Source organism: Lampetra planeri, chromosome 11 (assembly GCF_965212315.1).
Source record: "Lampetra planeri chromosome 11, kcLamPlan1.2.h2, whole genome shotgun sequence".
NCBI lineage: Eukaryota > Metazoa > Chordata > Hyperoartia > Petromyzontiformes > Petromyzontidae > Lampetra > Lampetra planeri.
In genome coordinates, this window is record NC_136117.1 from 5,688,202 (window position 1) to 5,715,374 (window position 27,173).

General features: G+C 44.0%; 1 protein-coding gene across 1 annotated transcript in view; it reads right to left on the reverse strand.

Annotated features, from left to right (window-relative positions):
- LOC144721228 (neuronal cell adhesion molecule-like) overlaps nt 1-27,173 on the reverse strand; it is a 267,471-nt gene that overhangs the window by 196,661 nt on the left and 43,637 nt on the right. The window contains exon 2 of the mRNA XM_078598675.1: nt 2,954-3,048. The gene's annotated coding sequence lies outside the window, so the exon portion shown is untranslated. The remainder of the gene's footprint in view (nt 1-2,953; nt 3,049-27,173) is intronic.

Genomic DNA, 27,173 nt, shown 5'->3' on the forward strand with positions numbered 1-27,173 from the left:
AAACTTTTTATTTTTATTTTCTCAGGGAAAGCCCACTGAGCTATGTAGCTCTATTCTTTGGTTCTTTCGGTAAAGTTACATAGGTAAAGAAAATATAATAAAAATTAAAATTAAATCACGACGTTTCGATTGCAACACAAGCAATCGTCATCAGGTGTGAACACCACAGCAAGAAAATATAAGTATAAATTTTATTTTTAAAGTATAAATTGGAATCGAAACGTCGTGATTTAATTTTCATTTTTATTTTATTTTCTTTACCTACGTGACTTTACCGAAAGAACCAAAGAGTATGGATTCTTGCAGTCACGAAGAATTCAAATCTACGTAGCTCTGTTTCAGAAGCGACCTGGCCACAAATGAAAGCTCAAGGAAGTGGCTTATCATGTGGGAATGTGTCGTGGCCAAATACTCTAAACGTGTTTCTACATATGGAGGGGAAAACCGGAGGACTCAGAGAAAAATCCACACGACCACGGGGAGAACACGCAAGCTCCAAATATACAGCAGGCGTCAGGGTCAGGGTCAGGATCGAACCCACAACCCCCTGTAAACCAGGCAAGGTAGTTAACATCTCTCCACCGTGGCACCCTAAATAGAAAGGGACAGGAAAGAGGGCCACCTGATTGACTGAATACTAGCCATAGATCACATATTACACTGTGGTCTCTGCAAAAACACTGAATCATTTCTGGGCTGTGTTGCCTCCGAAACTTCGTGATTTTTATTTTATTTTTTATTTTACTTTCATTAATTTAAATGTATTTTTTTTACCTACGTGACTTTACCGAAAAAACCTAAGAATAATTTCTGGGCACCCTATGTACCGGTTAAATCTGCCATGTGCATGTGGAATGAACACCACTGACTCTGTAGAACCGATATTAATGAGCGCCAGGGGAAAATAAAAATCCATCTATTGTAATCAACTTGACAATTAACTTTGAGTGATAGGTCAGCCGAGTTTCTATTAAGGTTGGCTCAATGGACAAGACAGCAATATGCCCTGGCCACATTCTCCTCTCCTGTGCACATACTGCACCAAATGACTTGTTTATGAAGGCAACATCGACCTACGTTAGCTCCAACATGGGTTCAGATTCGGTGAAACGCTGATGTTGTATTTGGCCAGTAACTGCGCACATCTCGTCAAACAGGTGTTGGGACATGCTCAGTGGGGAGATTTATACATTCTTATGACAGGAATTAATCAATTTGATTTTTTTTACTGTTGACGTTCCACAAGTTGATACACATTTTGTTCAGCTTAATGAGATGACGATTGTATCACGAACAATTGTCCTCTTGACTTTCTGAATGTGAGCAAGCGCTTTTCTGCAGCTCCACACAGCTAACTATGTCCATATTCTGACAAGGGTTGCCGGATAAAAAAAACGCACACATGCGCATTGTTCGAGTATATATGCAGGACAAATACAGTTTTTTTTTAATGTTTTGTTTTACAATAATACACTGATGAGAGACCAGCTATCATGATTTTAGCTGTACGGATTTTGACAGGGTAGTTAATGCGAAGGCCTGGGAACTTTTCACCCCTTTTGAAAGCATTTTTTATACAAACGTACACGGAGGTGTGCTAAATACACATCGCCTCATTACTCACGAATATATTAAACACGAGTGACAGCATGTGGGTTGCAAAAACTTCAGAGGAGTTGCTCATTTATCATATTCTGTAATAGCATATTTGAACAAGGCCTGTGAGAATGGAAAAGACCTACACATTCAGCGTTCTGTTTTGTGTTTTTATTACTGTTCAGTGCTGTTAGCCGATCACTGTTTTTATCACAGGTGCTGAACACAGGCACCAAGAGGGCTTATGACAACAGATGCAGCCAGCAACTAACAGCACTCGCAATCGACTCGTGTAACATGGCTCTCGCCCGACTCCTGACTTCAGCAAGGTTGAAGGAAGTTGGCAAAAGCGATGATGGGAGTTCCGAAGTCGTGCAGTTGCGCGGGAAGGAGGCGGGAGAGAGAATTGTTGCGTCTGGCAACGTTACACGGTGCTTGAGAACAGCACGGATAAGAGGAGGTGGACCAGTCTAGTAGAGAAAAGTTCTTTATTTAGGTGGCGGTATCACGACATGAAGTTCATGGGTACCATCATGCGATCGTAGCAATAAAAGAACACTAAGCACAAACCGTCATGCGAACTCTGGCTTTTAGCGGATCATCGAACAAAGACGGTCAATGCATCGCGCGCTGTCAGATGTGCTTTTGTGGCCGTCTGGAACGCTCTTCCTTCAGATATTAGGAAGCCAATGGAGCTATGTACTTTAAAATCTAGATTGAAAACTAATTTCTTTAGAACTGCTGTTGGTGTTTAGTTGGTTGTCCTTCCTCTGCACCTCCGATAAGCATGGTTTGCTACGTACGGTGTGAAATAATTTCAAAACATACATAAGAAAGAGAGTGACTGAATGATAGCGAGAGAGAGAGAGAGTGAGTGGAGTGAATAAGTGAGTGCAGGGTCATCAATAATAAAACATTATTATTGAGGCCAGTATGTTCACAAGCGGGTGATTTCACAGCACATTGTCTGACCACCTATGTCTTCCCAGTACTGAAGTTCACACATTACACAACATATACATAATTATTAAGGCTTGGCCTTAGGGAGGTGCAGAACAGATTTAGATATCAAATCTACTGGAGGTGTTTTTGGTCAGAAAAGCACACTCAGATAAGTGGGATCACAGATCAGTATGCTAACCAGTATGGCACCGATTCATACACACATACACAGATCATTTTACTATGTATAGTACGTATGTATGTTGAACCTCTTTCGCACCTTACATAGCCAACCGTGCTAATCGGAGGTGCGGATTGAGCACCGTAAAATATGTAGCACTTTATTTATTATTTCACATACTTAAGTCACAAACAAACAACGAAACGATTGTAATGGATGCAAAAATGTCCTCACCATTGCCGCAATTTGTCCACGGAAAAGCGAAGCGGAGCCTCAGATCAGAGCAGGCATTCTGACACAAACGCCGTGCACCTTGTGAAGTGTTCTGCCTGCATTCAAAGTCACACCCCAAAAAAATATATATATACAGATTTTAGAAAATGTAGCATTCGAAAGAACACCTGCAGGGCTTCTTTGCTACCCAGCAGGGGTCTAGTTTTTCCTGTTGCTGCAGCCTCTGCGCGTGTGCATGGGTGCGGGGGTGGTGGTGTGCATTGATTCGCGCGCCGTTAGTCAGGTTCTGGCCTGTCCCTTTCAACGAGCTGCCAAAACCGCACGACATTTGTCACAAACAGGCACCGTGAAGTGGCCGCAGCGGGCTGATTGGTGCATCGCACTTAACCGCAGGCAAGGGATCAACTCTTCATAAATCACAAAACACTCTCGGTCGTGAATGCAGCATCCGCAAACAAAAGTTGGGGAGGAGAAATGTACACACACACCTGCTACCTGATCTGTTGGTCTATTCAGAAGAAATTAACTTGGGCACGATGTTTGAGGGTACGGCAGCAAGGAAGAAATGTACAAAATCGGGTGAACAATTTCCGAAATAAAAGAGATGTCATTGAAGGACAGGCGCATGCAGGGAGGTAGATTTCAGCTGTGTGAGACTGGAAGCAATCGTGAAAATGACAAGATTCTCAACTAGGAATAAGATAAATTATGCCGCTTACACATACAAAATGTCTCATTATAATCGTGTGCTACATGCTGACTGCATTCATATAAAACATAGCAGGACATTTTTATATTTGTCCTGCTCTTGATTGGAATACAATTTTAAAAGTAAGTAAAATATTTATTTGAGATTATACATTTGACAAACCATTTTCTGTTATAATAAAATAAAACTGATGTCAGAATAAAGCTATTCTCGTGAAAAGTGGTGAGTGTGGACATGTATTTACCATGAAGTGGAATGAGAATGAATGATAATTGATTATTGTTTCAGCCTGAAAGTGGATAAATTATTAATCAATTCGTAAATATTTTGTTTCATTAATGTCGTAAATAATATGTAACAAGCACGTTCATCAGGGTGACGTTGTGTTTAGCAATGTGGAGTTTCCGCCACTGGCAGGAGGCCACCATTTGGAGATGAGTACAAAGTCAATATTAATTTGTGAACCGAAACATTCTGACTTCAATAAAGTGTGCCTTGGCACAAAAGTGCACCCAGCCTGGCGCAACCACCGCATTGACATAACCACCAGTCAGATGAAAATTGTGGCTTGTTGTTGTGGTGTGTGTGTGAATACACGTGTGTGTGTATGTGAACACATGTGTGTATGTGAATACACGTGTGTGTGAATACACGTGTGTGTGTGTGAATACACGTGTGTGTGTGAATACACGTGTGTGTGTGTGAATACACGTGTGTGTGTGTGAATACACGTGTGTGTGAATACACGTGTGTGTGTGTGAATACACGTGTGTGTGTGTGTGAATACACGTGTGTGTGTGTGAATACACATGTGTGTGTGTGTGAATACACGTGTGTGTGTGTGTGAATACACGTGTGTGTGTGTGAATACACGTGTGTGTGTGTGAATACACGTGTGTGTGTGTGTTTATTTGGAGTGGAAGTGCAGCAGTCAGCACGCCGTGGTCCAAACCCGGCGACTCGAGTACGGTTTCCTCTCAGGGTCCTGGGCCTCCCCTAGGTCAACTCAACCTAAAACGAGTACCTTGTGCAATGTGTAAACATCACCACTCGGGAGACAAAGGTGGTGCTGGCCACCCACCCACCCCTTTCGTGTGCCGTGCCGGCCTTCAGAGGTGCTCACTAACAGCACTTGCCCCAAAAAGTCTGCTAAGGCTATACGGGGAATCTTTTGTCTTTGTATTGTGTGTGTGTGTTTATCATGCTATATTTGCGACCATAAATAACACCGAACTAATTTAAATTATTTTCACTCCAGGCATTCACATCACGTGCAACCCATTCATCCTGGTGACGCACTCACGTCTGCACGTTGTGTCTTACGCGCACCTGCACGCCTCACACGGCCCTGCCCCGAGCAAGCTTTGCACAATCTCCCCCCCCCCCCGGCTTGACGAGCGACAGACAGCCCAGCGCCCCGCGAGCGGCAGCCGCTTTAAACAAAAAAAATAGTTATTTGGTGATGCTGCTTCGCTGGCAGCGGTGCAGACGCGTGGTTAAAAGAACCAAACTGTACACCCTCGTCTTCATATGAAATGTACTGTATATAATGTATATATATAATAGTTTTAAAGAAGGGCAATTGCCCGAAACGTAGCCTGTTATATATATTATTTCAAGGTCACAGTATTGAGTGTTTTTACATTTAAAATAAGATTTTCATATTGCTAAGAAATTCTGAATGCATTTTATATATTACGTGGCAAGTATACAACAGAGGTCAGTCAAAAAAATAGTACCACTTCATGAGAAGCCTTCAGTGATGTTTCAACAAATAAGCTAGCTCCCATCATAGGATTGTGGACATTCTTTTGCGTCTACAAATTGTATTGCAACTGTGCTATTGGAATCTTGCTACGAAGTAAAATGTCCATTCAGAACTCTCACAGAGCAATTCATAAACCTGTGTCAGTGAACAACGACGTAGATACCACAGAGCAACAGTCAAACTCCATTTATCTGGGGTATATGGGAGGACAAGTACCCCGGTTCCAAATATCCCAAACGGGGATTCACTCGATTATCCGGAGGGCTTGACCACAGATAACCCCAGATAATTGGAAGGAATTTGTGGAATAACTCTATTTAACCGTGGTCTGGCCCATGGATATAGTTGGGTGGCCATTCTCCCTGGATATGTATAAGAGAGGACTGGGTTTTGTTGATCCTAGATTTAAAAAAAATCATGAATAAACGGGATCACGTATGAACGGAGTTTGGCTGTACTTCTCAGATACCTTGAAATTACTCCGCATCCACACCAGGGGTGCACTTCTCACACGCCCCGCTGTAGAGATGTGAATCGCATGAAGTTAAACCGACATGTTTTTTTAATCTAAATTTTTAGAAAATGAGCTGAGAATCCCAATTTACCAATAAACTATTTATTTCCCTGTTTATTGTATCGGTGACAACATTTGAGACCATCCGATTGCTACACTTGAAAAGCCGATTTAACGATGGGTAGCTGCCCAAATTTGGACCCAGGTACAAATGCATAATCAATGCAAGCTCATTTCTTACACCTTGACTATTGAACTAACTATTCAGTAACTTTTTTTATTTTACCAGTTAAGGCCCACTGAGCTATATAGGTATTATTCAGAAGCGACCTGGCCACAAATGATAGCTCAATGAAGTGGCTTATCATGTGGAAATGTATTGCAGCCAAATACTATAAACCCATGTTTCTAAATGAAAGAGAAAAAAAACCGGAGGACCTGGAGAAAAATTGATGCAACCACGGAGAGAACATACAAACTCCAAATGTATAGGTGTCAGGGTTGGGATCAAACTCATGAATCCACGACCTCCTGTACACCAGGTGAGGTAGTTAACATCTCTCCACCACGGCGAGATATGGCACCTTGAGTCACCCAGCCACCTCCAGGAATCGTGGAATTCCCACGCATGACTCACGGCTACTAGTGGTGATGAGCACTATCCAAACAATGCTCTTGTATAACTTGACCTTTACTACAGAGTCAGGAGATTGCGAGTTCAAATCCCAGTCGGTGTCAGTTGAACCCATCATTTATCTGCGGTTGTACAATTAAGTGCCACTTTGAAGAAAGTCAAGAGCGGTTATACAATTTTTAAACTGGTCTCTATGACAGTGAAGAGCAGTGCACAAAATTCGTTTGAACGTGGAGAAATGTTTAGTCGAACACCACATGCTGGTGAATGAGAGAAGCAAATGCAGTGTGGCAATGAATTATGAAAATAAAGCTAACGAAAAGCATAAAACCACGCTCTATGTTATTTGTGATGTACTGGGGGATATACTGTAGGTGTGAAAGAGGCACATCATCTGCTTATTTGTGAAACTATGCCGTTGCTTTGATAAATTACTCCATATTTCCTGCCATAAATCTAACATACATTGATTTTAGTTAATCATAAATAAATGATACATGTGCTATTTTGACCAAACGTGCACTTTTGCTTTTGTGGCAATTTGCCACATTTTTCATTATACAAGCAGTCGCAACTCGCAACGGGCGCTCACCTGGTTTAAAAACTAAATCAATCAATGTCTATGAATAATGATTGTATTTATTATATCAAATGCATATGGCCATGCGGTCATTGTGTAACAGTTGCCACACTGGGCTTGCAATACAGTGGTTGCTGGTTGTATCTCCTGGCATGGTAGTTGAAACAATGGACAATATCAAATGTCCCTCCATTTGTGCCCCAACCAGCAGTTATAAATGGACACCCCACAATGAACAAAATAATTTAAAGCATTTGTCAATAACACTACTTTAAAAGAAAAAGACATGAGGTGACATTTCGGGCAATTGCCCTTCTTCATGGCGTAAAAATAATCACCACAATCAGTTGATCAGTAAGTCGCGTGTGGTGGGGTAAAGTGTGGGTACTCGCATGTCTTCCAAGAAATCGGCCAGTGTGGAATTGCAAGCCATAAAATACCCGGTCTTCTTCAGAGCTCCCTCGAGTAGGGCCCTTTCACCAGCAGCGGCGAGAGCAAGACATGACAGGGATGCACCGTTGCCTCATTGAATATTCCGAAATAAAACGTATGTATGTGGAACTTCATTCGCACCGTACGTAACTAATCGTGCTCATCGGAGGTGCAGGAAATCTGGTAACCTGGAGCCGTTCCTCCACTGAAAATGCATTTTGGAACCTCAGACATTAACGACAATCCCTAAAATGGCTGAAAGTGCCTTAGTTTGGCTGCCTGAGACTTTCACATAACACCAAACGCGAGCAATCCTAATGATTTTGTGGATGCAATGAACCTTCAAAAACGTGCGTTCAGACTGGTACATGCACAGGGCACAGTCAATGTATAGTTAGCTCTGGTTTAAATGTAGAAATACTAACAAAGAGCCTCAAGACGTTTTCAGTAGATGCCTGCACTGGGATGTTTGTGTTCGCCCATACTATTTATGTGCTTATTCCATCAATACACTTAATACATATATAATGTGCCTCACATTAAAGAAGTGAATATATGCACATTCAAGCCTCCCTATGAACAGACTCGATCGGTTCGCTTCAAGGCAGCGTTGCTAAGCAACGTGATACGACTGCATGTTTAGTTATATGTCTGCCAACTCGTTCCATTGTCGTTATCAAAAATCACGCTTCACCCATTGTTGGATTATGGCCTCCCCAAACCAATGTCAACGCTCAGGTTTTTTTTTGCAATGTCACAATCCACTTTGTTGATCTCTATCACTACATCGCCATGGTGATCGTCCTTCTGGATGTGTTTCTTCCCCTTTGGCTGCAATTCTATCACCAGCCGTGTCCATCGGCCATCATCTCTTCAAGCCACGATGCATTCTGCACGACCCCACTGATCTATATATAAAACATATCATATATAATTCGTATTTTCCCTCCCCCAACCTATGCATTATTATTTCTCTTCCCTAGTGTAATTCCACGCGTCCATTTTTCAGTTGTCTAGGTTTTCTGATCCACGTATCAGAGAAGGTCGCATGGTTCATCATGGGACCTCCTTTGTCAGTACCAAAATATGAGAATAGGTTTTCCCCTTTTTTCTGGCAACAAAACAGCTGTGTTAAGATGTTAAAGCACCAAACTGAAACCTTTTACAAGGAATCATGTCTGCATTAACCACAATACTTGTGCTCAGAATGCCATTGTCTTTAAAACGGATTGGTCCACACCAGAGACAGCTTTCTTTTGAGCCTAGTCTCAAACGGCGTTAGTCCAGAGGACGCCAAAATGCGTACAGAGGCATACAGCTGTCTCTGGTGTGGACCAATAAGTTTCAAAGACAATGCATATATGATCAGAGTATGTTTTTTATTTGCATTCTGACCACAAGTATTGTGGTTAATGCAGACATGATTCCTTCGTAAAAGGTTTCAGTTTGGTGTTTTAACATCTTAACACCTGTTTTGTTGCCAGAAAAAAGGGGGAAACCTATTCTCAAGGTCGTATGTACTTATTGAAAACTTTGGCATGCTGGTATGTTGATTTTCGTTATCCCATGAGGTTTTGCAAAAAAAAGCACTCTTTGCCTCGCGTTTGCCCTTAGTACACATATTCCTGACGTGTTTTCCAGGTGCGTCCCTCCAAACAATTGCTTTCTTTTGATAAAAAAGCACAATTATTGTACATGATGCTTATTTTTGCCAAAATACATCTTCAGCCTCAACATCCATAGCAGTATTTGTGACGTTCGTCCACCACTTCACGCAGTTAATTTCCAAAGATGGCTATAAAGACAGTGTTGTCAGAGATCATTACAAACGTCTCCATTTATGTTAACACCCCTCTTTTCTCTCCGCCTGATGAAGACCGCTTGTGGTCTCGGCCGGTGACGATTATTTTAAATGGTCCTGGGCCTCTCCTAGGTCGACTCAGCCTCAAATGAGTACCTGGTGCGGTGTATAAACATTGCCACTAGGGAGACAAAGGCGGCCGGGAGTGGTGCTGGCCACCCTCGTGTGCCGCGCGGGCCTTCATAGGTGCTCACGAACAGCACTTGCCCCAACAGTCTGTTATGGATATACGGTCGAAACGTCGTGGGTGTTTTGCCTTTATTTTCTATTTATTTTTAATTTCATTTTTATTCTCTATCTGCGTGACTTTACCGAAAGAACCAAGAATATTATGTTAGGGTGGTTTTTATTTTGGCTGACTCGTTTGAAGACGCGCAATCTGTCGGCCTTGCTTCTACTACTCACTCCACCTTAAAGCACAGATCCCCTCACATTTGCACAAGGCATTTAGCCTGCGTTTAGATCAAAATAAAGTAAGCAACTATCATCAAAAGGACGTGACAAACGCACGGCCGCAATTTCACGCCACCGCATGCATAATGCGACGGCAGAATTGATGAGTTGTTCTCGCCGCACGTTGGTCTGCGTGTACATATACGAGTGTACAATACGAAAATGCAGAAATTGAGCTACGTTGCTGAGTCCATGAAAGGCTGAACATTCATAGCGGGTTAAGGATGGCTGTGTCCTTTAACTATACGAAGGGGACGGAGACAACATGAGGAACAACAAACAGATGTGTGTGAGCGTGCGTGCATTTGGCAGTGTGCTGTGAATGTCTCAATTGCTGCTTTTTGAATTGAAGAAGAGGTCATTACAGCCAACGCCTTTGATGCCATCACACATTGCCATGTCCTCCTCCTTTCTACCAGATTATGCATTTTTTTGCACAGTTCCTACCCTATCTCTCAATGTTTCACCCCACCCCCGCATCAGCCATGAGGTCTTATACTCAGACACGACACTGCCAAGCCCGATCTCCAATTAATAGGCCGTTGCTCTCATTCTTAATTTTAGAACTTTCGTGACTGCAGGAATTATTATTTGTTTCTTTCGGTTAAGTCACGTCTAAAGATAAAATAATAAATTAAATTAAATAATAGAATACGACGTTTCGATTGCAACACAAGCAATCATCATCAGGTATAATGAAATAGCGACATAAAATCTAACCAGAAAACTATAGACAGACATATTAGCAGACAGATATCACCAAGATACATAGCGAGAGCAACACAGGTAACAGAGAGGGGTGATCGTCTCTGTGTGGTGGCCTTAAATAGACAGAGGGGGGGGCGGAGGCAGAGAGAGGGAGGAGGGTTAGAGAAAAAATTAGCATATCAATGAGTGGTCAACAGACGTGGTGCTGCGAATGCGATGGCACGGCAAGCAAGCCTGAAAATCAGGAGAAGGACACACTAAAATTAAATAACCTAGTAAAATATCGAAATGTAATGTAATACAACACAGAGGGTCGGTCAACACACAATTAACGCATAGCCTGGTTGATTACGTATTTCAAAGATTGCTAAGTTAGAATTTAAGTGTGAACAATCTAAAGAGAGGACACAGGCAGAGAAAACAAGTCGCCAGAGAGAGAGAAAAAAGATAAGCTTAAAACTTCCCCGTAGAAGTGGTTCAATCTTAATTTTAGAACTTTCGTGACTGCAGGAATTATTATTTGTTTCTTTCGGTTAAGTCACGTCTAAAGATAAAATAATAAATTAAATTATTATTTTATGTAATTTTAGTGTGTCCTTCTCCTGATTTTCAGGCTTGCTTGCCGTGCCATCGCATTCGCAGCACCACGTCTGTTGACCACTCATTGATATGCTAATTTTTTCTCTAACCCTCCTCCCTCTCTCTGCCTCCGCCCCCCCCTCTGTCTATTTAAGGCCACCACACAGAGACGATCACCCCTCTCTGTTACCTGTGTTGCTCTCGCTATGTATCTTGGTGATATCTGTCTGCTAATATGTCTGTCTATAGTTTTCTGGTTAGATTTTATGTCGCTATTTCATTATACCTGATGATGATTGCTTGTGTTGCAATCGAAACGTCGTATTCTATTATTTAATTTAATTTATTATTTTATCTTTAGACGTGACTTAACCGAAAGAAACAAATAATAATTCCTGCAGTCACGAAAGTTCTAAAATTAAGATTGAACCACTTCTACGGGGAAGTTTTAAGCTTATCTTTTTTCTCTCTCTCTGGCGACTTGTTTTCTCTGCCTGTGTCCTCTCTTTAGATTGTTCACACTTAAATTCTAACTTAGCAATCTTTGAAATACGTAATCAACCAGGCTATGCGTTAATTGTGTGTTGACCGACCCTCTGTGTTGTATTACATTACATTTCGATATTTTACTACGTTGCTCTCATCTCTGCTCTGAATCAGGGTCATTGACTGAAACGCTGGCCTCCGATACATTTTTTTCCCGTCATTGTGCAGTGTTGTTTCTGAATGCGACTCTTTTTTCTATTATCTGTGCTCCAAATTAAAATCGCACACTGCACTGCACTGCGTGCGGTGGGGAACGTCCGGCCCGCGGGCCGAATGAGGCCCGCGAAATCATTTGGTGTGGCTCTGCCAAAGCAACCGCAGGCAGGACTCGAAATTCAATAAATCTTGGAGCAAACCTGGAAAAGCAGTTGCGAGTAGCAACATCATCAATACCCAGCTAACATCACACGCCTCGCCAAAGAGAAGCAATTCCAGCCATCACATTAGGGGTGCGTTAATTAAATGTTTGACCAAATATAACAGGCTATTTTTTAAGTTGATATTTTTGTATGGCCCGCGAATGATGATATACATATCCAAATGGCCCTTCGCAGAAAAAGGTTCCCTACCCCTGGATTAAAGCGACGCAATCGGCGTGAACAAACAGACCGGCGCGCGTGTCTTTTTTGTTCCTGGCTTTTCTGGGGCCAGGAGGCTCTCGCTGCCAGCACCACCACCACCTCCAGCCCTCCTCCTCCTCGGGGCTCAAGGGAGTTTTTTTGCCTCCGAGAGATAAAAATTAAAAAGCCAGAGTGTGCTCGAGACGCCGCCATGGCAACCAGGCAGCTTGCGGGTCGACAGAGGACAGCATAGCGTTGCTTGCGCCCCAACCTGGCGGCGGCGATAACGCCCGCAATAGACCCAAATCGTTTGTTGAGAGTCCGCCCCCAGTGCGCGCACTTGCGTGTGTGTACGCGTGTGTGTGTACGCGTGTGTGTGTGTATGTGTGTGTGCGCGCGTGTGTGTACGTGTGTGTGCGCGTGTGTGTAGGTGTGCGTGTGTGTGCGCGCGTGTGTGTACGTGTGTGTGTAGGTGTGCGCGCGCGTGTGTGTGTACGTGTGTGTGTGTACGCGTGTGTGTGTACGTGTGTGTGTACGCGTGTGTGTGCGCGTGTGTGTATATACGTGTGTGTGTGTACGCGCGTGTGTACGTGTGTGTGTGTGTACGCGCGTGTGTGTACGTGTGTGTGTGCACGCGTGTGTGTGTACGCATGTGTGTGTGCGGGTGTGTATATACGTGTGTGTGTGCGTGTGTGTGGTGGTGGTGGGGAGCGGTGGCGTAGCAGTTAGCGCTACGCTGCGCTACGAACCCGGCGACCCCGGTTCGATTACCGCTCACGGTTAACACCAGTGACGATTATCTGAACGGGTCCTGGACCTCCCCTAGGTCGACTCAGCCTCAAATGAGTACCCGATGCGGTGTGTAAACATCACCACTGGGGAGACAAAGGCGGCCGAGCGTGGTACTGGCCACCCATTCACTTGTGTGCCGTACCGTCCTTTATATGTGCTCGCTAACAGCACTCGCCCCTACAGTCTGTTAAGGCTATACGGGGGATTTCTGTCTTTGTTGTACGTATCCAAAAATAAAACCGCGTACATTAATAGGAATAGCAATATTGCACTCTGTTAGGTGTATCCTCGAGAATATGTGTGATAGCACTGTTTGAGGTGTTAAATTTGGGATTCCCACCCTCGGTTTTTTTTGTATATTGGTTATATTTGTGTTTATTAAATTGACGGTGCCTCGTGCATGCACAGGCTGGGGAGTGGCGCGTAATGCAAACACCCAGTTCGCAAAAAGGGAAATGATGCAAGTTGAAATCCAGCATGAGGATTAACTCAGCCGTCATTCGTCCTGAGTCAATAGAACAAGTTCGACTTTGTGATGGGCATCCTATTTAAAGAATGGCCCCTCTCTATGTCCCCCACCCCCACCCCCCGAAGGAATATGGAGCCTTCATGTCCCGTGTCCCATGCTGGAGCGAGGAGACCGCTGACAGTTTTAGACTACGCCATTTCTATGATGAAAAATGTAAAAATGTAAAAAAATATATATATTTCGTTTGAACGTGTATTTGAAATATGTTTGAATGTTCAAGTATTTTTGGGCTATTAAAACAAGATCCTAACTCGACTTTGATTCGTTAATACCTTTAATTGAACCTCATGTACAGTACTAATATGCTGTTATAGTGTAATGTGTGCTATGCCTTTACGCTATGTTTGATTTAAACTGCACGATATTTTGAAAGAGACTTGGACTCAATGGGGTCTCACCTGGTTATAATCTTTTATTGATTGCGCTTATTTATTATTCATTGAGCATATGTAAATACATGTGGCATAAACTGGGCATGTAACAATACATTTGTAGATTATAACTGATTGTTATGCTTACAATACATGCATTCAAGTGTGAGCATAAGAAGAGATTACTTACAATTTATATAAAGGTGTATACAGATGTTATGCTAACGCTACAATTAGGCTATTGGAGCGAACTAAACTGCACAAACCATCATAAAAAATAAGTTATAATAATAAAAAATACAACCTAAGTGGTCAAAATACGGCAGAAAAAAATATTGAATTAAGTCATCACTACGAATCATGACAACATGTTGGGTCGCCGGTGGGGTGAATCGTTCAATGATTAGAATGTTTGTAGGAAGTCTGTAAGCTATAAACTATTTTTATTTTTTCAGATAAGGCCCACTGAGTTATTTAGCTCTTTTTCAGAAGCAACCTGGCCACAAATGATAGCCTAATTAAGTGGGTTGTGACGTGGACATTTATAGCAGCCAAATACTCTAAACCAGTGTTTCGAACTGTGGAGGGGAAAACTGGAGTATCCCCGAGAAAAATCCACATGACCACGGGGAGAACACAACAAAGAAGGGGGCATCTCATAATCAGTGCAGTGCTGGGGGGCATCTAGCCATGTGCATGTGTGTGCATGTGTGTGTCTACGTGGGGAGTTGTAGTGCAGCGGTTAGCACGCCACACTACGAACCTAGTTCGATTCCGGATCACGGCTGTGAAGATTATTTTAAATGGTCCTGGGCCTTTCCTAGGTCGACTCAGCCTCAAATGAGTACCTGGTACGGTGTATGAACATTGCCACTAGTCAGACAAAGGCGTCCGGGAGTGGTGCTGGCCACCCTCGTGTGCCGTGCCGGCCTTCATAGGTGCTCACGAACAGCACTGGCCCCAAAAGGCTGTTATGGGTATACGGGGATCTTTGTTTTTGTCTTTGTCAATGTGTGCCTGGAAGTCCATCTGTCTACCAGATGCTAATGCAAACAATAACACATGTGCATACAATTGCCTTTTACGCAGCAAACTCAAACCCAACCAATACAGCAAAACGGTGATGATATCTGCAGATTTCCACATCACTTGGTACAACCTCGTGGGCACGTGTTCGGTCGTGGTTTTGCAAAAAACATGCGATAGCCACCCAGCAACTTGTAGGTTGAGTTGGTGGATCATAGCAAGAGGGAGCGTGTGCCACACAATTACAGGGTGATTATATTCTTGAAAGAGATAACAAAGAAAATCGGTTATACGCATTATATCCCCATAAGCTTGTTTAATCATTAGAAACTCCAATTTTTTACGTCATAAAATACAATTGACGAATGGCATTTTACAAACTTCCCAAGCAATGCCCTCGTGAAAACGAATCTTGAGACTCAGTACATCTTTCCGTTGTAAACAGCTACTCGTTGACTACTGACCTTATAGGTGACACTGTGTTTAGAGCACTGCACATTACTTCACTTGCAACGGAAAGTGTTTGAGTTCAAATCCCATTGCAGGACTGATGAGCCCACCATTAACTCTGCGGTCGATAAAATGAGTATCATTGTTTGGGAATTCAATATTGGTTGTCCAATGGAATGGCTGCCCCCTCGAATAGGATTGTGACATTTTCTCCAATGGTTCAGGATCACAAATGGACATGAGCCCTGCCTTAAATTTGGGCAGATCTGATGCATGTATCCAAGAAATGTGGTGCAAAAGGCTGTACACAACAGAGTGATTCCTCGTCAAATGCACCCTCCTGCGTATTGACATGCATTTTTCAGAGCAGTTGACAGCACCAATTACAACATCGGTACATTGTGTGACTGCATCGGGAGTAAAGCACTTACACGCGCAAGGGTGATTCAACTCAGCCATGTCGCAGTGTGTACATATCGGCACTGGGGAGACAAATGCGACAAGAGGGCGTGGCGCTGTTCACATCAACCCCCTTCGTGTGCCGTGCCGGTTTTCATAGGAGCTCGCTGACAGCACTTGCCCCAACAGTTCGTATGGCTATGTTTGGTTAAATTGTCGTAGCTATAGTTAGTGTAAGGGGAGTGTTGGTGCAGTGGTTCGTACATTCTACTACAAACCCAATTACCGAGGTTAAATTCTAAACCGAGGATAACATCAGAGGCAAAGTGGTCTTGGGGATTGTCCTGGATCTCCACCAGGTTGTCTCAGCACTTCATTTGAGTATCTGGTGCAATGTATGAACACCGGCACGTGGGTTGAAAAAGAGAGTCAGACATGCTGCCAGTGGTACCGTCTCCTCGTGTGCCATGCTGGCCTCAGCAGGTTCTCGCTGACAGTACTTGGTCACATATATAACACATATGGCCATTCGGGGACCTCACCGTGGGCGTGTGTGCACGCGTGAGCGATGTGCAATACACACATGCAATTAAAATTTAGCCTGCAAATGACATTAGGCAGCAAATTAAGAATGTATTCCTTCTAAGGCACAGGGCTATGCCTCGCCCACCGCAAACTGGGCTTTGCGTTTGAGGGGTTTTAATGATGGCACAGGCACCGTATCCACTCGCTTGTACACCCACACGCACTCACCCACTCGCTTGCACACACACACACATCCAAGACATCGCTGGCAAACGCTGCATTGCACAGCTGCTACTGGGGGGCATTAGTGTTTAATCAGGCTGGCAGACACAGCACCTACAGACGAGCACAGCTGACAGCTCCACAGCAGCCGCCTGTAATTGATGTCCCAGAGGTAATGAGTAATTATCACTTCTATGCATATACAGCGCTATTTCATTTTGCGTGCGCATGGGTGGGTGTGTGTGTGTATACGGGTGTGTATTCGTGTTTGTCATTGTGTTTGTGTCTCATGTTGGTTCGTGCACGTTATAATCTTTGTGACCAGGATTCGCTCCACGATGTTGCAATACCAGCTGCAAGCTTGAATTTTTTTTATACCTCTGGGTACCACCATTATATATATAAAAAAAAATCACCAATTGCCATTTAGTTGATAAATACAAACATTGCTTTTATAGGTGGTGGAGATGCTGTCGTGGATTAGTTGGTTGGTACACTGGACTTGCAATGCATCGTTTACCAGTTTTAACAAGTAACGAATTGGCATGTTTTGTTCACGTGACAAACCTTACTAATCGGCTTTGTCGGGTGGTGGCGGGTTTAACGACACGTTCATTTTGAGGCGACATAACCCAACCCCCCCCCCCCCCAAAAAAAACCCCCTTTACTACAGAGGTTGCCAGTTCGATCCACAGCCTCGGTCTACCCAGCAGTATAAATGGGTACGCCACATTTAGTCGACGATCGGCAAGTCGTGCGTTGTGGGGTGAATTGTGGGTAATTCCACCTCTTCCAAGATGTCAGGCCGACCAGCGTTGACGAGTAGGGGCTCCATATCTCCTTCGAGTTTAGATGGCCCTTCCGACAGCGGTGGCTTTAGCAAGAGTTTGCAGGACTGTATCTTTAGCTTTTATTTTTTGTATCAGTAGTATCTACGACTACTGCTATTTTTCTTCATTTTACCAGATAAGCCCCACTGACCTACATAGCTCTTTTCAGAAGCGACCTGGCCACAAATGATAGCCCAATGAAGTGGCTTACCACGTGAAAATGTATAGCAGCCAAATACTCTATACGCATGTTTTTAAATGTGAAGAGGAAAACCGGAAGGCCGGGAGAAAAACCCATGCGACTATGGGGAGAACATGCAAACTTCAAATATACGGGCGTCAGGATCAGGATCAAACCCACGACCTCCTGTATACCAGGCGAAGTAGTTAATATCTGGCAAGGATTTCCTCTAGGATGACTCAGCCTAAATTGAGTAACTAGTCGGCACAACGAATAATCAATTCATTGATCACATATCGATACAGGAATTAAGTAATGCGTGTGAGAAATCGGTCATTTCCGATTCGTAAATGTTATATGAAACCCAATCAACTGCAGTCGGCATTTCGCATACTGCACAATGGAATCATCACGTAACGAGTAATTCATGTGATCTCGGAACTCTGCGCTGAAGAGACAAAGGTGGCGGGCGTGGTGCTGACTCATGCCTCCCCTTCAATAGGTGCTTGCTGAGAGCACTTACCCATGGGGCCGCCCATAAATGACGTCACGCGATTTTGGATGATTTTTGTGCCCCCCGCCCTCGTCACACGGCGTTACAAAAAGTCAGACCCCCCCCCCTCAAATATGACGTCACAAAGCTCTGCCCCCCCCCCCTCAAAATAAAACATGCTTCAAATCGCTTTAAACTATTGTCATTGTAGTGCGTATTTAATGTGGCGCTGCACTCTGATAATGTAGGAGAAAACATTTATCTAAAAGTCTATGTAATTAAGTAGAACGTGTTGTCTATATTTATTTAAAGTTGCGCATTTTGATGTGACGTCACATTTCTCAACCCCCCCCCCCCCCTTCGTCACACATCGTCACAAATGTCTGACCCCCCCCCCCCACCCCTAGGTGCGTGACGTAATTTATGTACGGCCCCCATACAAATCACACGGTTCAATCCGGACTTTTACCACGTATGCAAAGAAAGGCAGCAATGTGCTTCAATATTCCGACAAGATTAAATGTACGAAAAATAAAATATATATTCAGCCGGCTGGCCCTCCTTGGACAAATATGTGGTTCTGAACTCACACGTGTGGGATGAAGGATTCGTAAAGGCTGTCCATCAACGCAAATTGCCACATCGCAACATTGTCCTTTCAGGTCGTAACAAACAAACAAAAACACACTTGCATGTGACCGAGGTGATCAGGAAGTTGATCTTCTTACTCGTGAGGAATAACTCTTTGAGGTCAGCAGTCCTCAATATGCTTTGTTAGGGCCACTGGTTCAGGGAGCAACTCGGCAACTCCCCCAGAGTAAACAGAGTCATTGCCAACCTCGCTCGGCACAATTAGCTCATTACCTCGTGTTAACATGTCCGGTCATGTCAATGTTTTCTTAAACAGACTACATCTTTCGACTGCAGCAAGGAGGTCACAGTCGTCGTCTGAAACGTCAACACCCGTAGCAAAAGGGCTTAAGTAGGCACAGAAACCCATCGAGGCGAGGGAGGAGAGATGGGGGGGTGGGAAGTTGCATGCAGATCAATTTCCAGTCTGACTGCGATCATCTGCGTGGTACTGTGATCAGCGCACACGACTTACGCTCAAATGTTTCCGAGTTCAAATCCCATTTCGTTTAAACAACGAGTGCTGTGGTGCTTTGAGGGAAAGTCAATATTAGTTGTCCTATACGTGATTGAATGCATTTATGTACGTTGAACTTCTTTCGCACCGTACGTAGCCAACCGTGCTAATCGGAGGACAACAAACTAAACGCAAAAAGCAGCTCTTAGGAAATGAGACTTCAATCTACATTTCAAAGTGCATAGCTCCAATGGCTTCCTAATATCGGAAGGGAGAGTGTTCCAGACGGCCGCAGAAGCGCATCTGAAAGCGCGCGACGCAGTGGCCGTCGATAGCTTGCCAAGAGCCGCTGCCATAAGATTGTGGAATTTCTACCAACAGCTGACAGCTGCCAATGGAGATGAGCAGCTTCTCATTGCTCGTTTGAGCAAGGGGGGGGGGGGGGCTTTAACCTTTGTACGTGGGGCAGGTGTGGATCACACCTCTGCAATACTCGGGTTCCTAGAATAGACAAGATCACCATTCATGTATGGATTTTCAGGAATAATTATTTCACATCTGGCCCTTACTCTTTGATATTGTGAAGGTATGACATGTATTTCATGATCAAAGGTGTAATTAAATTTAATGTTGACAGAACTGCATGTGTGATATATCATCAAGTGATGCATATTTCATACCCAAAATCCATAATAAGTTATAGCATTTTAAATTGAACGTAACAATACAAAACATAAATCTTAATGCAATAATTGTTGTGATAATAAATAATGTTGTTAGGATACCACCCATCTCAGTGTCCCGTTGCATAGAAGAATAACCAGTGGCAAAACTGTGTCAGGCGCCTATGTTTGTGGGTGTGTGGATGTTATATTCCTTGCAAGCAGCTTCCACAATCCATTTTTCACACAGCCATGCAAAATGTGTGGCTCTTTGATGGCGTGAAAATTGCGGCGATTGGGATAAAAGCTGTGGCCATGGAGAGCCACCGGAAGGAAAATCTTCCAGCGTTCATTTTCACGGCACATTTAATCTGAACGCATCGCTATTGTGTGCAGCGGATATTGGGTGATCCGAAAAAACCTTTTGCAATGACCACATTAGTTAAAGCCAAAAGTCAAAGTGTTTCAATGCTTAAGTGAGCACTTGGATGGCACTTACCTTCATTGTGTGGCTCTGAACTAGCAGTGGAAATCTTACATCTGTAATAGTTTCCATGCTTTACATGTGTGCACGATGTGCACACACGCCGGATCCCACATCTTCAGTGGCCCGCGAGGCTCTCTGTGTTTGTCTCTCTCCGTGTCTCTCTGTGTTTGTCTCTCTCCGTGTCTCTCTGTGTTTGTTTCTCTCCGTGTCTCTCTGTGTTTGTCTCTCTCCGTGTCTCTCTGTGTTTGTCTCTCTCCGTGTCTCTCTGTGTTTGTCTCTCACCGTGTCTCTCTGTGTTTGTCTCTCTCCGTGTCTCTCTGTGTTTGTCTCTCTCCGTGTCTCTCTGTGTTTGTCTCTCTCCGTGTCTCTCTGTGTTTGTCTCTCTCCGTGTCTCTCTGTGTTTGTCTCTCTCCGTGTCTCTCTGTGTTTGTCTCTCTCCGTGTCTCTCTGTGTTTGTCTCTCACCGTGTCTCTCTGTGTTTGTCTCTCACCATGTCTCTCTGTGTTTGTCTCACCGTGTCTCTCTGTGTTTGTCTCTCTCCGTGTCTCTCTGTGTTTGTCTCTCTCCGTGTCTCTCTGTGTTTGTCTCACCATGTCTCTCTGTGTTTGTCTCTCTCCGTGTCTCTCTGTGTTTGTCTCACCGTGTCTCTCTGTGTTTGTCTCTCTCCGTGTCTCTCTGTGTTTGTCTCTCTCCGTGTCTCTCTGTGTTTGTCTCTCACCGTGTCTCTCTGTGTTTGTCTCTCACCGTGTCTCTCTGTGTTTGTCTCTCACCATGTCTCTCTGTGTTTGTCTCACCGTGTCTCTCTGTGTTTGTCTCTCTCCGTGTCTCTCTGTGTTTGTCTCACCGTGTCTCTCTGTGTTTGTCTCTCACCATGTCTCGCTGTGTTTGTCTCACCGTGTCTCTCTGTGTTTGTCTCTCTCCGTGTCTCTCTGTGTTTGTTTCTCTCCGTGTCTCTCTGTGTTTGTCTCTCACCGTGTCTCTCTGTGTTTGTCTCACCGTGTCTCTCTGTGTTTGTCTCTCTCCGTGTCTCTCTGTGTTTGTCTGTCTCCGTGTCTCTCTGTGTTTGTCTCACCGTGTCTCTCTGTGTTTGTCTCACCGTGTCTCTCTGTGTTTGTCTCACCGTGTCTCTCTGTGTTTGACTCACCATGTATCTCTGTGTGTCTTCATGTCTTTCTCTGGGTCTGCCAATTTTATGTGTCTCTATGCATCTCTCTGTTTTTGCGTGTGTGTCTCTCTCTCCATCTTTCTCGACAGCTCTTCCTTTGTTTCTTTCTCTGTCCACTCTCTTTGCATATCTCTCTGGTATATATTCCCCCAAACTTCTGAGTCAGCTCTGTCGTGAATATCAAACTAATACGTACTGAAAGTAAAGAGTCGAAACGTCCCCCTGCTCAAATGCGCAATAGGATGGCACTTGTTGTCTGTTCTACTGCCCTAAGCCATGAATGTACATTCTATCGTCTTTTGGCAGAGGCTCGTCTACCAATAGGACGATCACTCTTTATTCCCTGCAAAGCAGCAGCAGCACCCATTTTCATGACGCAGGAGTCAAAACCCTGCGTGGATTTCAACTCGCGTGCTTTTACAGCGTCGCACCGGAAGCACGAGAAATTAATGTTCCACAAATTGTGCAGGGAGCCAAACAGAGCAAACTCCCCCCGTAGAGCTGTGGCCAGCGTGAAATCGCTTCCAATGAACCGCAAACAGCCATATGGCTGTTATTGTGCGACCAAGGGCCTCTTGCCCTGTCGTGCGCAGACGGCTTAGTCGTGAATGCTTTTAATTATGTCTCCGAATATGGGGAAATAAATTAAAAACCGCAGCTGCCAATTCAGTCCATTAGGTGGGATTCAATTTTGCTAATTATATTATGTTTGGGTATATTACGGTATATACCAGCAAACTGAGTTTCACTCAGTCGTGTCGCTGTTTATTAAAACTGGGAATGGGTGCTTTTTGCATAAGTAGTAGGCAGTTGATGTGAATACTATTATGCACACGAAACACATTAACCATGTTTTGAGTTTTATACATTTCCTATCATTTAGGAAATGTAGGGGGTTGGGTAAGTGGATAGGTATGTAGGACAGTACGTAGGTAGGCAATAGGTTGGTTAGTAGGTAGGTGTGTGGGTAGGTAGGTAATATATAGTTTGGTAGATAAGTGGATCGGTAGACATGTGGGTAAGTGGCCAAGCTGGTAGGGAATAGGTTGGTGTGTAGGTAGGTGGATGGGAGGGTAGGTAATTCACATTCATTGGCAGGTTCACAGTTAAGTGGGTTGGCAGGCAATACTAATGTAGGTAGGTAGGTAAGTGGAAAGGTCAGCAGGATGGTGAGAACTAGATTGTCATTAAGTATGTCGGGAAAGACAGGTCCAATCCAGTCCGTATGTCAGGTAATATGACAGAATTTGTCAGCAGATAAGCTGTGTTTGTACTCAAACCACCATTTCGCAGCACTCATATCCATTGGCAGCAGCCCCAAGTCAGTGGTGAGAAGTCCACTCTCCTATGACATATGTCCGATTTTCCATATGATAACTGCCGGTGACTTGGCACGAAATGGGTAAACATTGTTTTGACCTTGGAGTCAAGATTAGGCTGAATACATCCGTAAATCTCCAACCAGGATTTCAACTTAAAACCTGCCAAATGCGAGTCAAGCATATATCTATACAATGTAGAGGCAAAGCTCCCCATATCGCCTTTAACAGACTGTTAGGGCGAGTGCTATTTGCGATCACATATGAAGACACGGTGGCCAGTACCATTTCCAGCCATCGCTGCCTCCCTAGTGGGGACATTTACACATTTCACGCAGTATTCATTTGAGGCTGAGTCGACGTAGTAGAGACCCAGGACTGGTTTAGATAATCATCACTAGTGTTGACCGCGAGCGGGAATTGTACTCGGATGGCAGATGTACATAGCGCAGCACGCTCACCACTGAACTACCACTTCCCACGATGATATATTAGTGCAGTACACGCACACAAACACCAACCAATCAAGCCAGATAGATGTATTACGTGCTAAGGGGCCGTCCATAAATGACGTCACGCGAGTTTGGACGATTTTTGACCCCCCCTCCTTGTCACACGACGTCACAAAAAGTCAGACCGCCCCCCTCAAATATGACGTAACAAAGCTCTGCCCCCCCCCCCCCCGCCAAATAAAAGACGCTTCAATTCGCTTTAAACTATTGTCATTGTAGTGCGTATTTAATGTGGCACTGCACTCTGATGTTGTAGGAGAAAACATTTATTAAAAAGTATATTTATTAAGTAGAACGTGTTGTCAATATTTATTTAAAGTTGCGCATTTTGATGTGACGTCACATTTCTCAAACCCCCCTTCGTCACACATCGTCACAAATGTCTGACCCCCCCCCCTCCCTAGGTGCGTGACGTCATTTATGGACGGCCCCTAAGGCTGTGGCAAAATTTGTGGAGCTTTACAGACCGAGCAACTGTTCAGGGTTCATCTTTGAGGATTCCTTGCCCTCCTCTGACCCGACATCCAGCACGCGTAGCCTCAAGTCCCCTGGGGCAAAAACACGGCCCACCCAGACACCCGTTGGCACGTCCAGCAACTGGCCAACCGCTGAGCCATAGTGGCATCTGGGTGGTCTTTGAGGTTCCGCGCGATGCGTGATACTCACTTTGTTTTTTGTCGTCGTTCTAATCGACCGGCGGGATGGCGCCGTGGGTTCGAGCGGCATGACTCATGAGCGAAAGGTTGCGAGTGAACTCAAATCGTGGCCGAGGGTTAGGATTTGAGGGGTCGATGAAATGTGTCATCGATTAGTGACACGTTAACAGTGGTTGTCTGCTGCCAATGAAAATATCACATTTTCACCACTGTCAAATGGGGATGATAACCTGCCCACGTTAATTTGAGTAAGCTATGGTGACACTGTCACTTTATTTGAAAGATGCGTTTGTTGCTCGGAGTACAAATGTGTCTTTGGAAATATACTTATTTTTTATATTCAGGGTATAAGTAATAATTGATTAATCAATTGACATTCATTCTTAAGCTCATAGTACATGCATTGAATCACACATGTAAGAATGTTTTTTGTAGATGTACTGTCACCCCTCAAAACATTAAAGACTGCTATATTTGCCACCATGTTAAAGGCATGATTATTGCAATGGTAGTCCACTACACTAAAAAGCAAGCTGCCGATTTTGATTCCCAGCCAGAGGTAACATCATTGCTCAGTGGTATCACGACTTATCCTGCACCCCTTCTACAAAACATGCACTGACTAGGGTGGTGAAGTATAGTCAAAGCCCCCTCCCCACCACCCCACGGCTGATAGGCCATGGGGAAGCTTTCAAAGAGCTCTGCATATTATTATTATCATCATTGTGGCAGAGCGGACGGCTCATACGCAGAAATACGAGGAGTTCAAATCGCAGCGGAGTGAGCCAACGCAGTCCGTCATCCCTCCAGTGTGAAGAATTAACCGTGGTTCTTAACCTTTCCTGCAGCCTTGCACCCCTTGGGTTCTCAATCGTGAAAAAATGTACAATGTTAATAAATACGCAGGGTTTGATGGAACAAAGTAGTTGTGATAATTGGTGTTTTACCCTTTTATCTGGCAACAAAACTGACACCTTTTTTACGAGGAGTTATGTTTGCATAGACCACAATACCTGCAGTCATAATGCAAACAAAAAACATAACTCTGATAATGTATGCACTGTCCTTGAAGTTGATTGGTCCACACCCGAGACAGCTTTCCTTAGAGCCTAGTCTCACATGGGTTGGACCAGATGACGCCAAAAGGCGCACAACTCAAAGACAATGCACCATCAGAGTATGAGAGCTCGGGGTAAGCATTTTTTTTATAGGCAAATGAGGTAACAATGGTGTAAAGTAGTTGTGCTTATCTGCCTTTGCTAATTTGTGTTTTCGATGATTTACCTTCTAAAAAATTACATCTGGCTATGACTCGCACCCCCAGAGAGGGCATCTCGCACCCCCAAGGGCGTGCGGCCACCCCAGGCTAAGAACCACCGGCTCTCGAGCAGCGTTTCTCAAACGTTGTTGTCCCGCGGACCACGCAGCCGATTCAAACATTGCCATGGACCACCCAGCACCGCCACCCAGTCCCGTTTACAAAACGCATTCATTTTTCTCTCTAAATAGCACTCGTAATACATTGATTTTTTACGCAGCTATAAGGCATTTTATTAGGTGGGGGGTGGGGGGGGCATTTATATCTTAGGGTTAGGATAGTAAAATCAGGGTAGTTTAGCTGACATAATTTTTTAATGAAATATCGTCAGTCAAATATTAATTAATGTCCGAAACGGAAAGTATAAATGTTGTCATTATTGTCCGGATCAACCTGCGTTTGCATCACGGCCCCGCAGACCACGTGGAGGACCGTTGAGGACCACCTGGTGATCCGGGGGACCGCACTCTGAGAACCACTGCTCGAGATCTCTCCACTCACTGGTTCACACTACCAACAGTAACGAGCACCATCGTATTGTACGTCTGAGCAGGGAGGCTCAGGCTATACATAACGGTACAATAACGGTGTTTTCCTCGTATAAATGAAACATGTCTACCTTTAATTAGATCTATTTGTGAAATCACACTTGGTTATGATTAAGAAAAGAGTCTACATTTATTATTTTCTTGTTCTAGAAAATTAAAATTTCATATCAGGCTGCAACAACTGGCAATTAGTGAAGCTGTCTAAGCCTACCAAGCCATGGCTGTGATATTGGCTTGTAATGAAGTTTTGACCGATGGATTTATTTATTTTGTGCTGGTTTCATAAATGTGAAGAACATCAAGCAATTTAGCTTCCTTTCATTAATGTATGGTTGGCTCAAATTATAATACGGTAGTTCCGAATTGAGCAAATTTCAATTGCAGTTGAATATTAGGCCAACGGCATGCACAAAAAACCTATACATTCATAAATGGAAATATGTCGGTACATATGGTTAATGTGTAGCTGTAACGTAATTCGTCTCAATATGTAAAAATCTGTACAAATATAAATGTTATTGAGAAAATAAATATAACTCGGAAATATAAATGTACTCAGCTTTTTCAGCTGCAACTGTGTGTAGCTAGCAGTGAAGACTCAAGAATACATTGTCAATTCATAGTTAACGATGGAAGCACTATCTTCTCCAATGGCTACAAAAAGTGTTAGCGGTTTTTCAGAAGTGAACAGCGTGTGCCCGATGTATAGACTGCCCCCCCCTCCCCCATAATAAGGTACAATTGTTACTAATGGCTCAGCCAATAAAGCAGACAAGCACCTTCCTTATACTCATTCAAGCAGGGAGTCACTTTGACAAGTCTTCAATTTATGATTTTCAAGACACATTAATGAGAACATACAGCATAACCATACCTTTTTGAAGATGAAGACCGGCACGGCACACGAGGGGGTGGGTGGCCAGCACCACGCCCGGCTGCCTTTGTCTCCCTAGTGTGGATGTTTTCGCATAACATCAGGTACTCATTTGAGGCTGTGTCAACCAAGGGGAGGCCCGGGGCCGGTTCAGATAATCGTCACTGGTGTTGGCCATGAGCGGGGATCGAACTCGGGTAGCCTGTTTCATTGCGCAGCACACTAAACGCTACACTACTCTTCTCAAATTCGCATACATACACACACACAGGAGAACTGTTGCACTGCTCTGTTAAGCATATTCAAATCCATGACTGAGCAGAGGGTGGCACGAGCCGTGGTGCACAGTTGTTGTATGTGTTCGTAATGGGAAGGTAATCTCTCTTGACAGCACAAATTACACTGGTCAACAAATAAAACATTTTCTGGC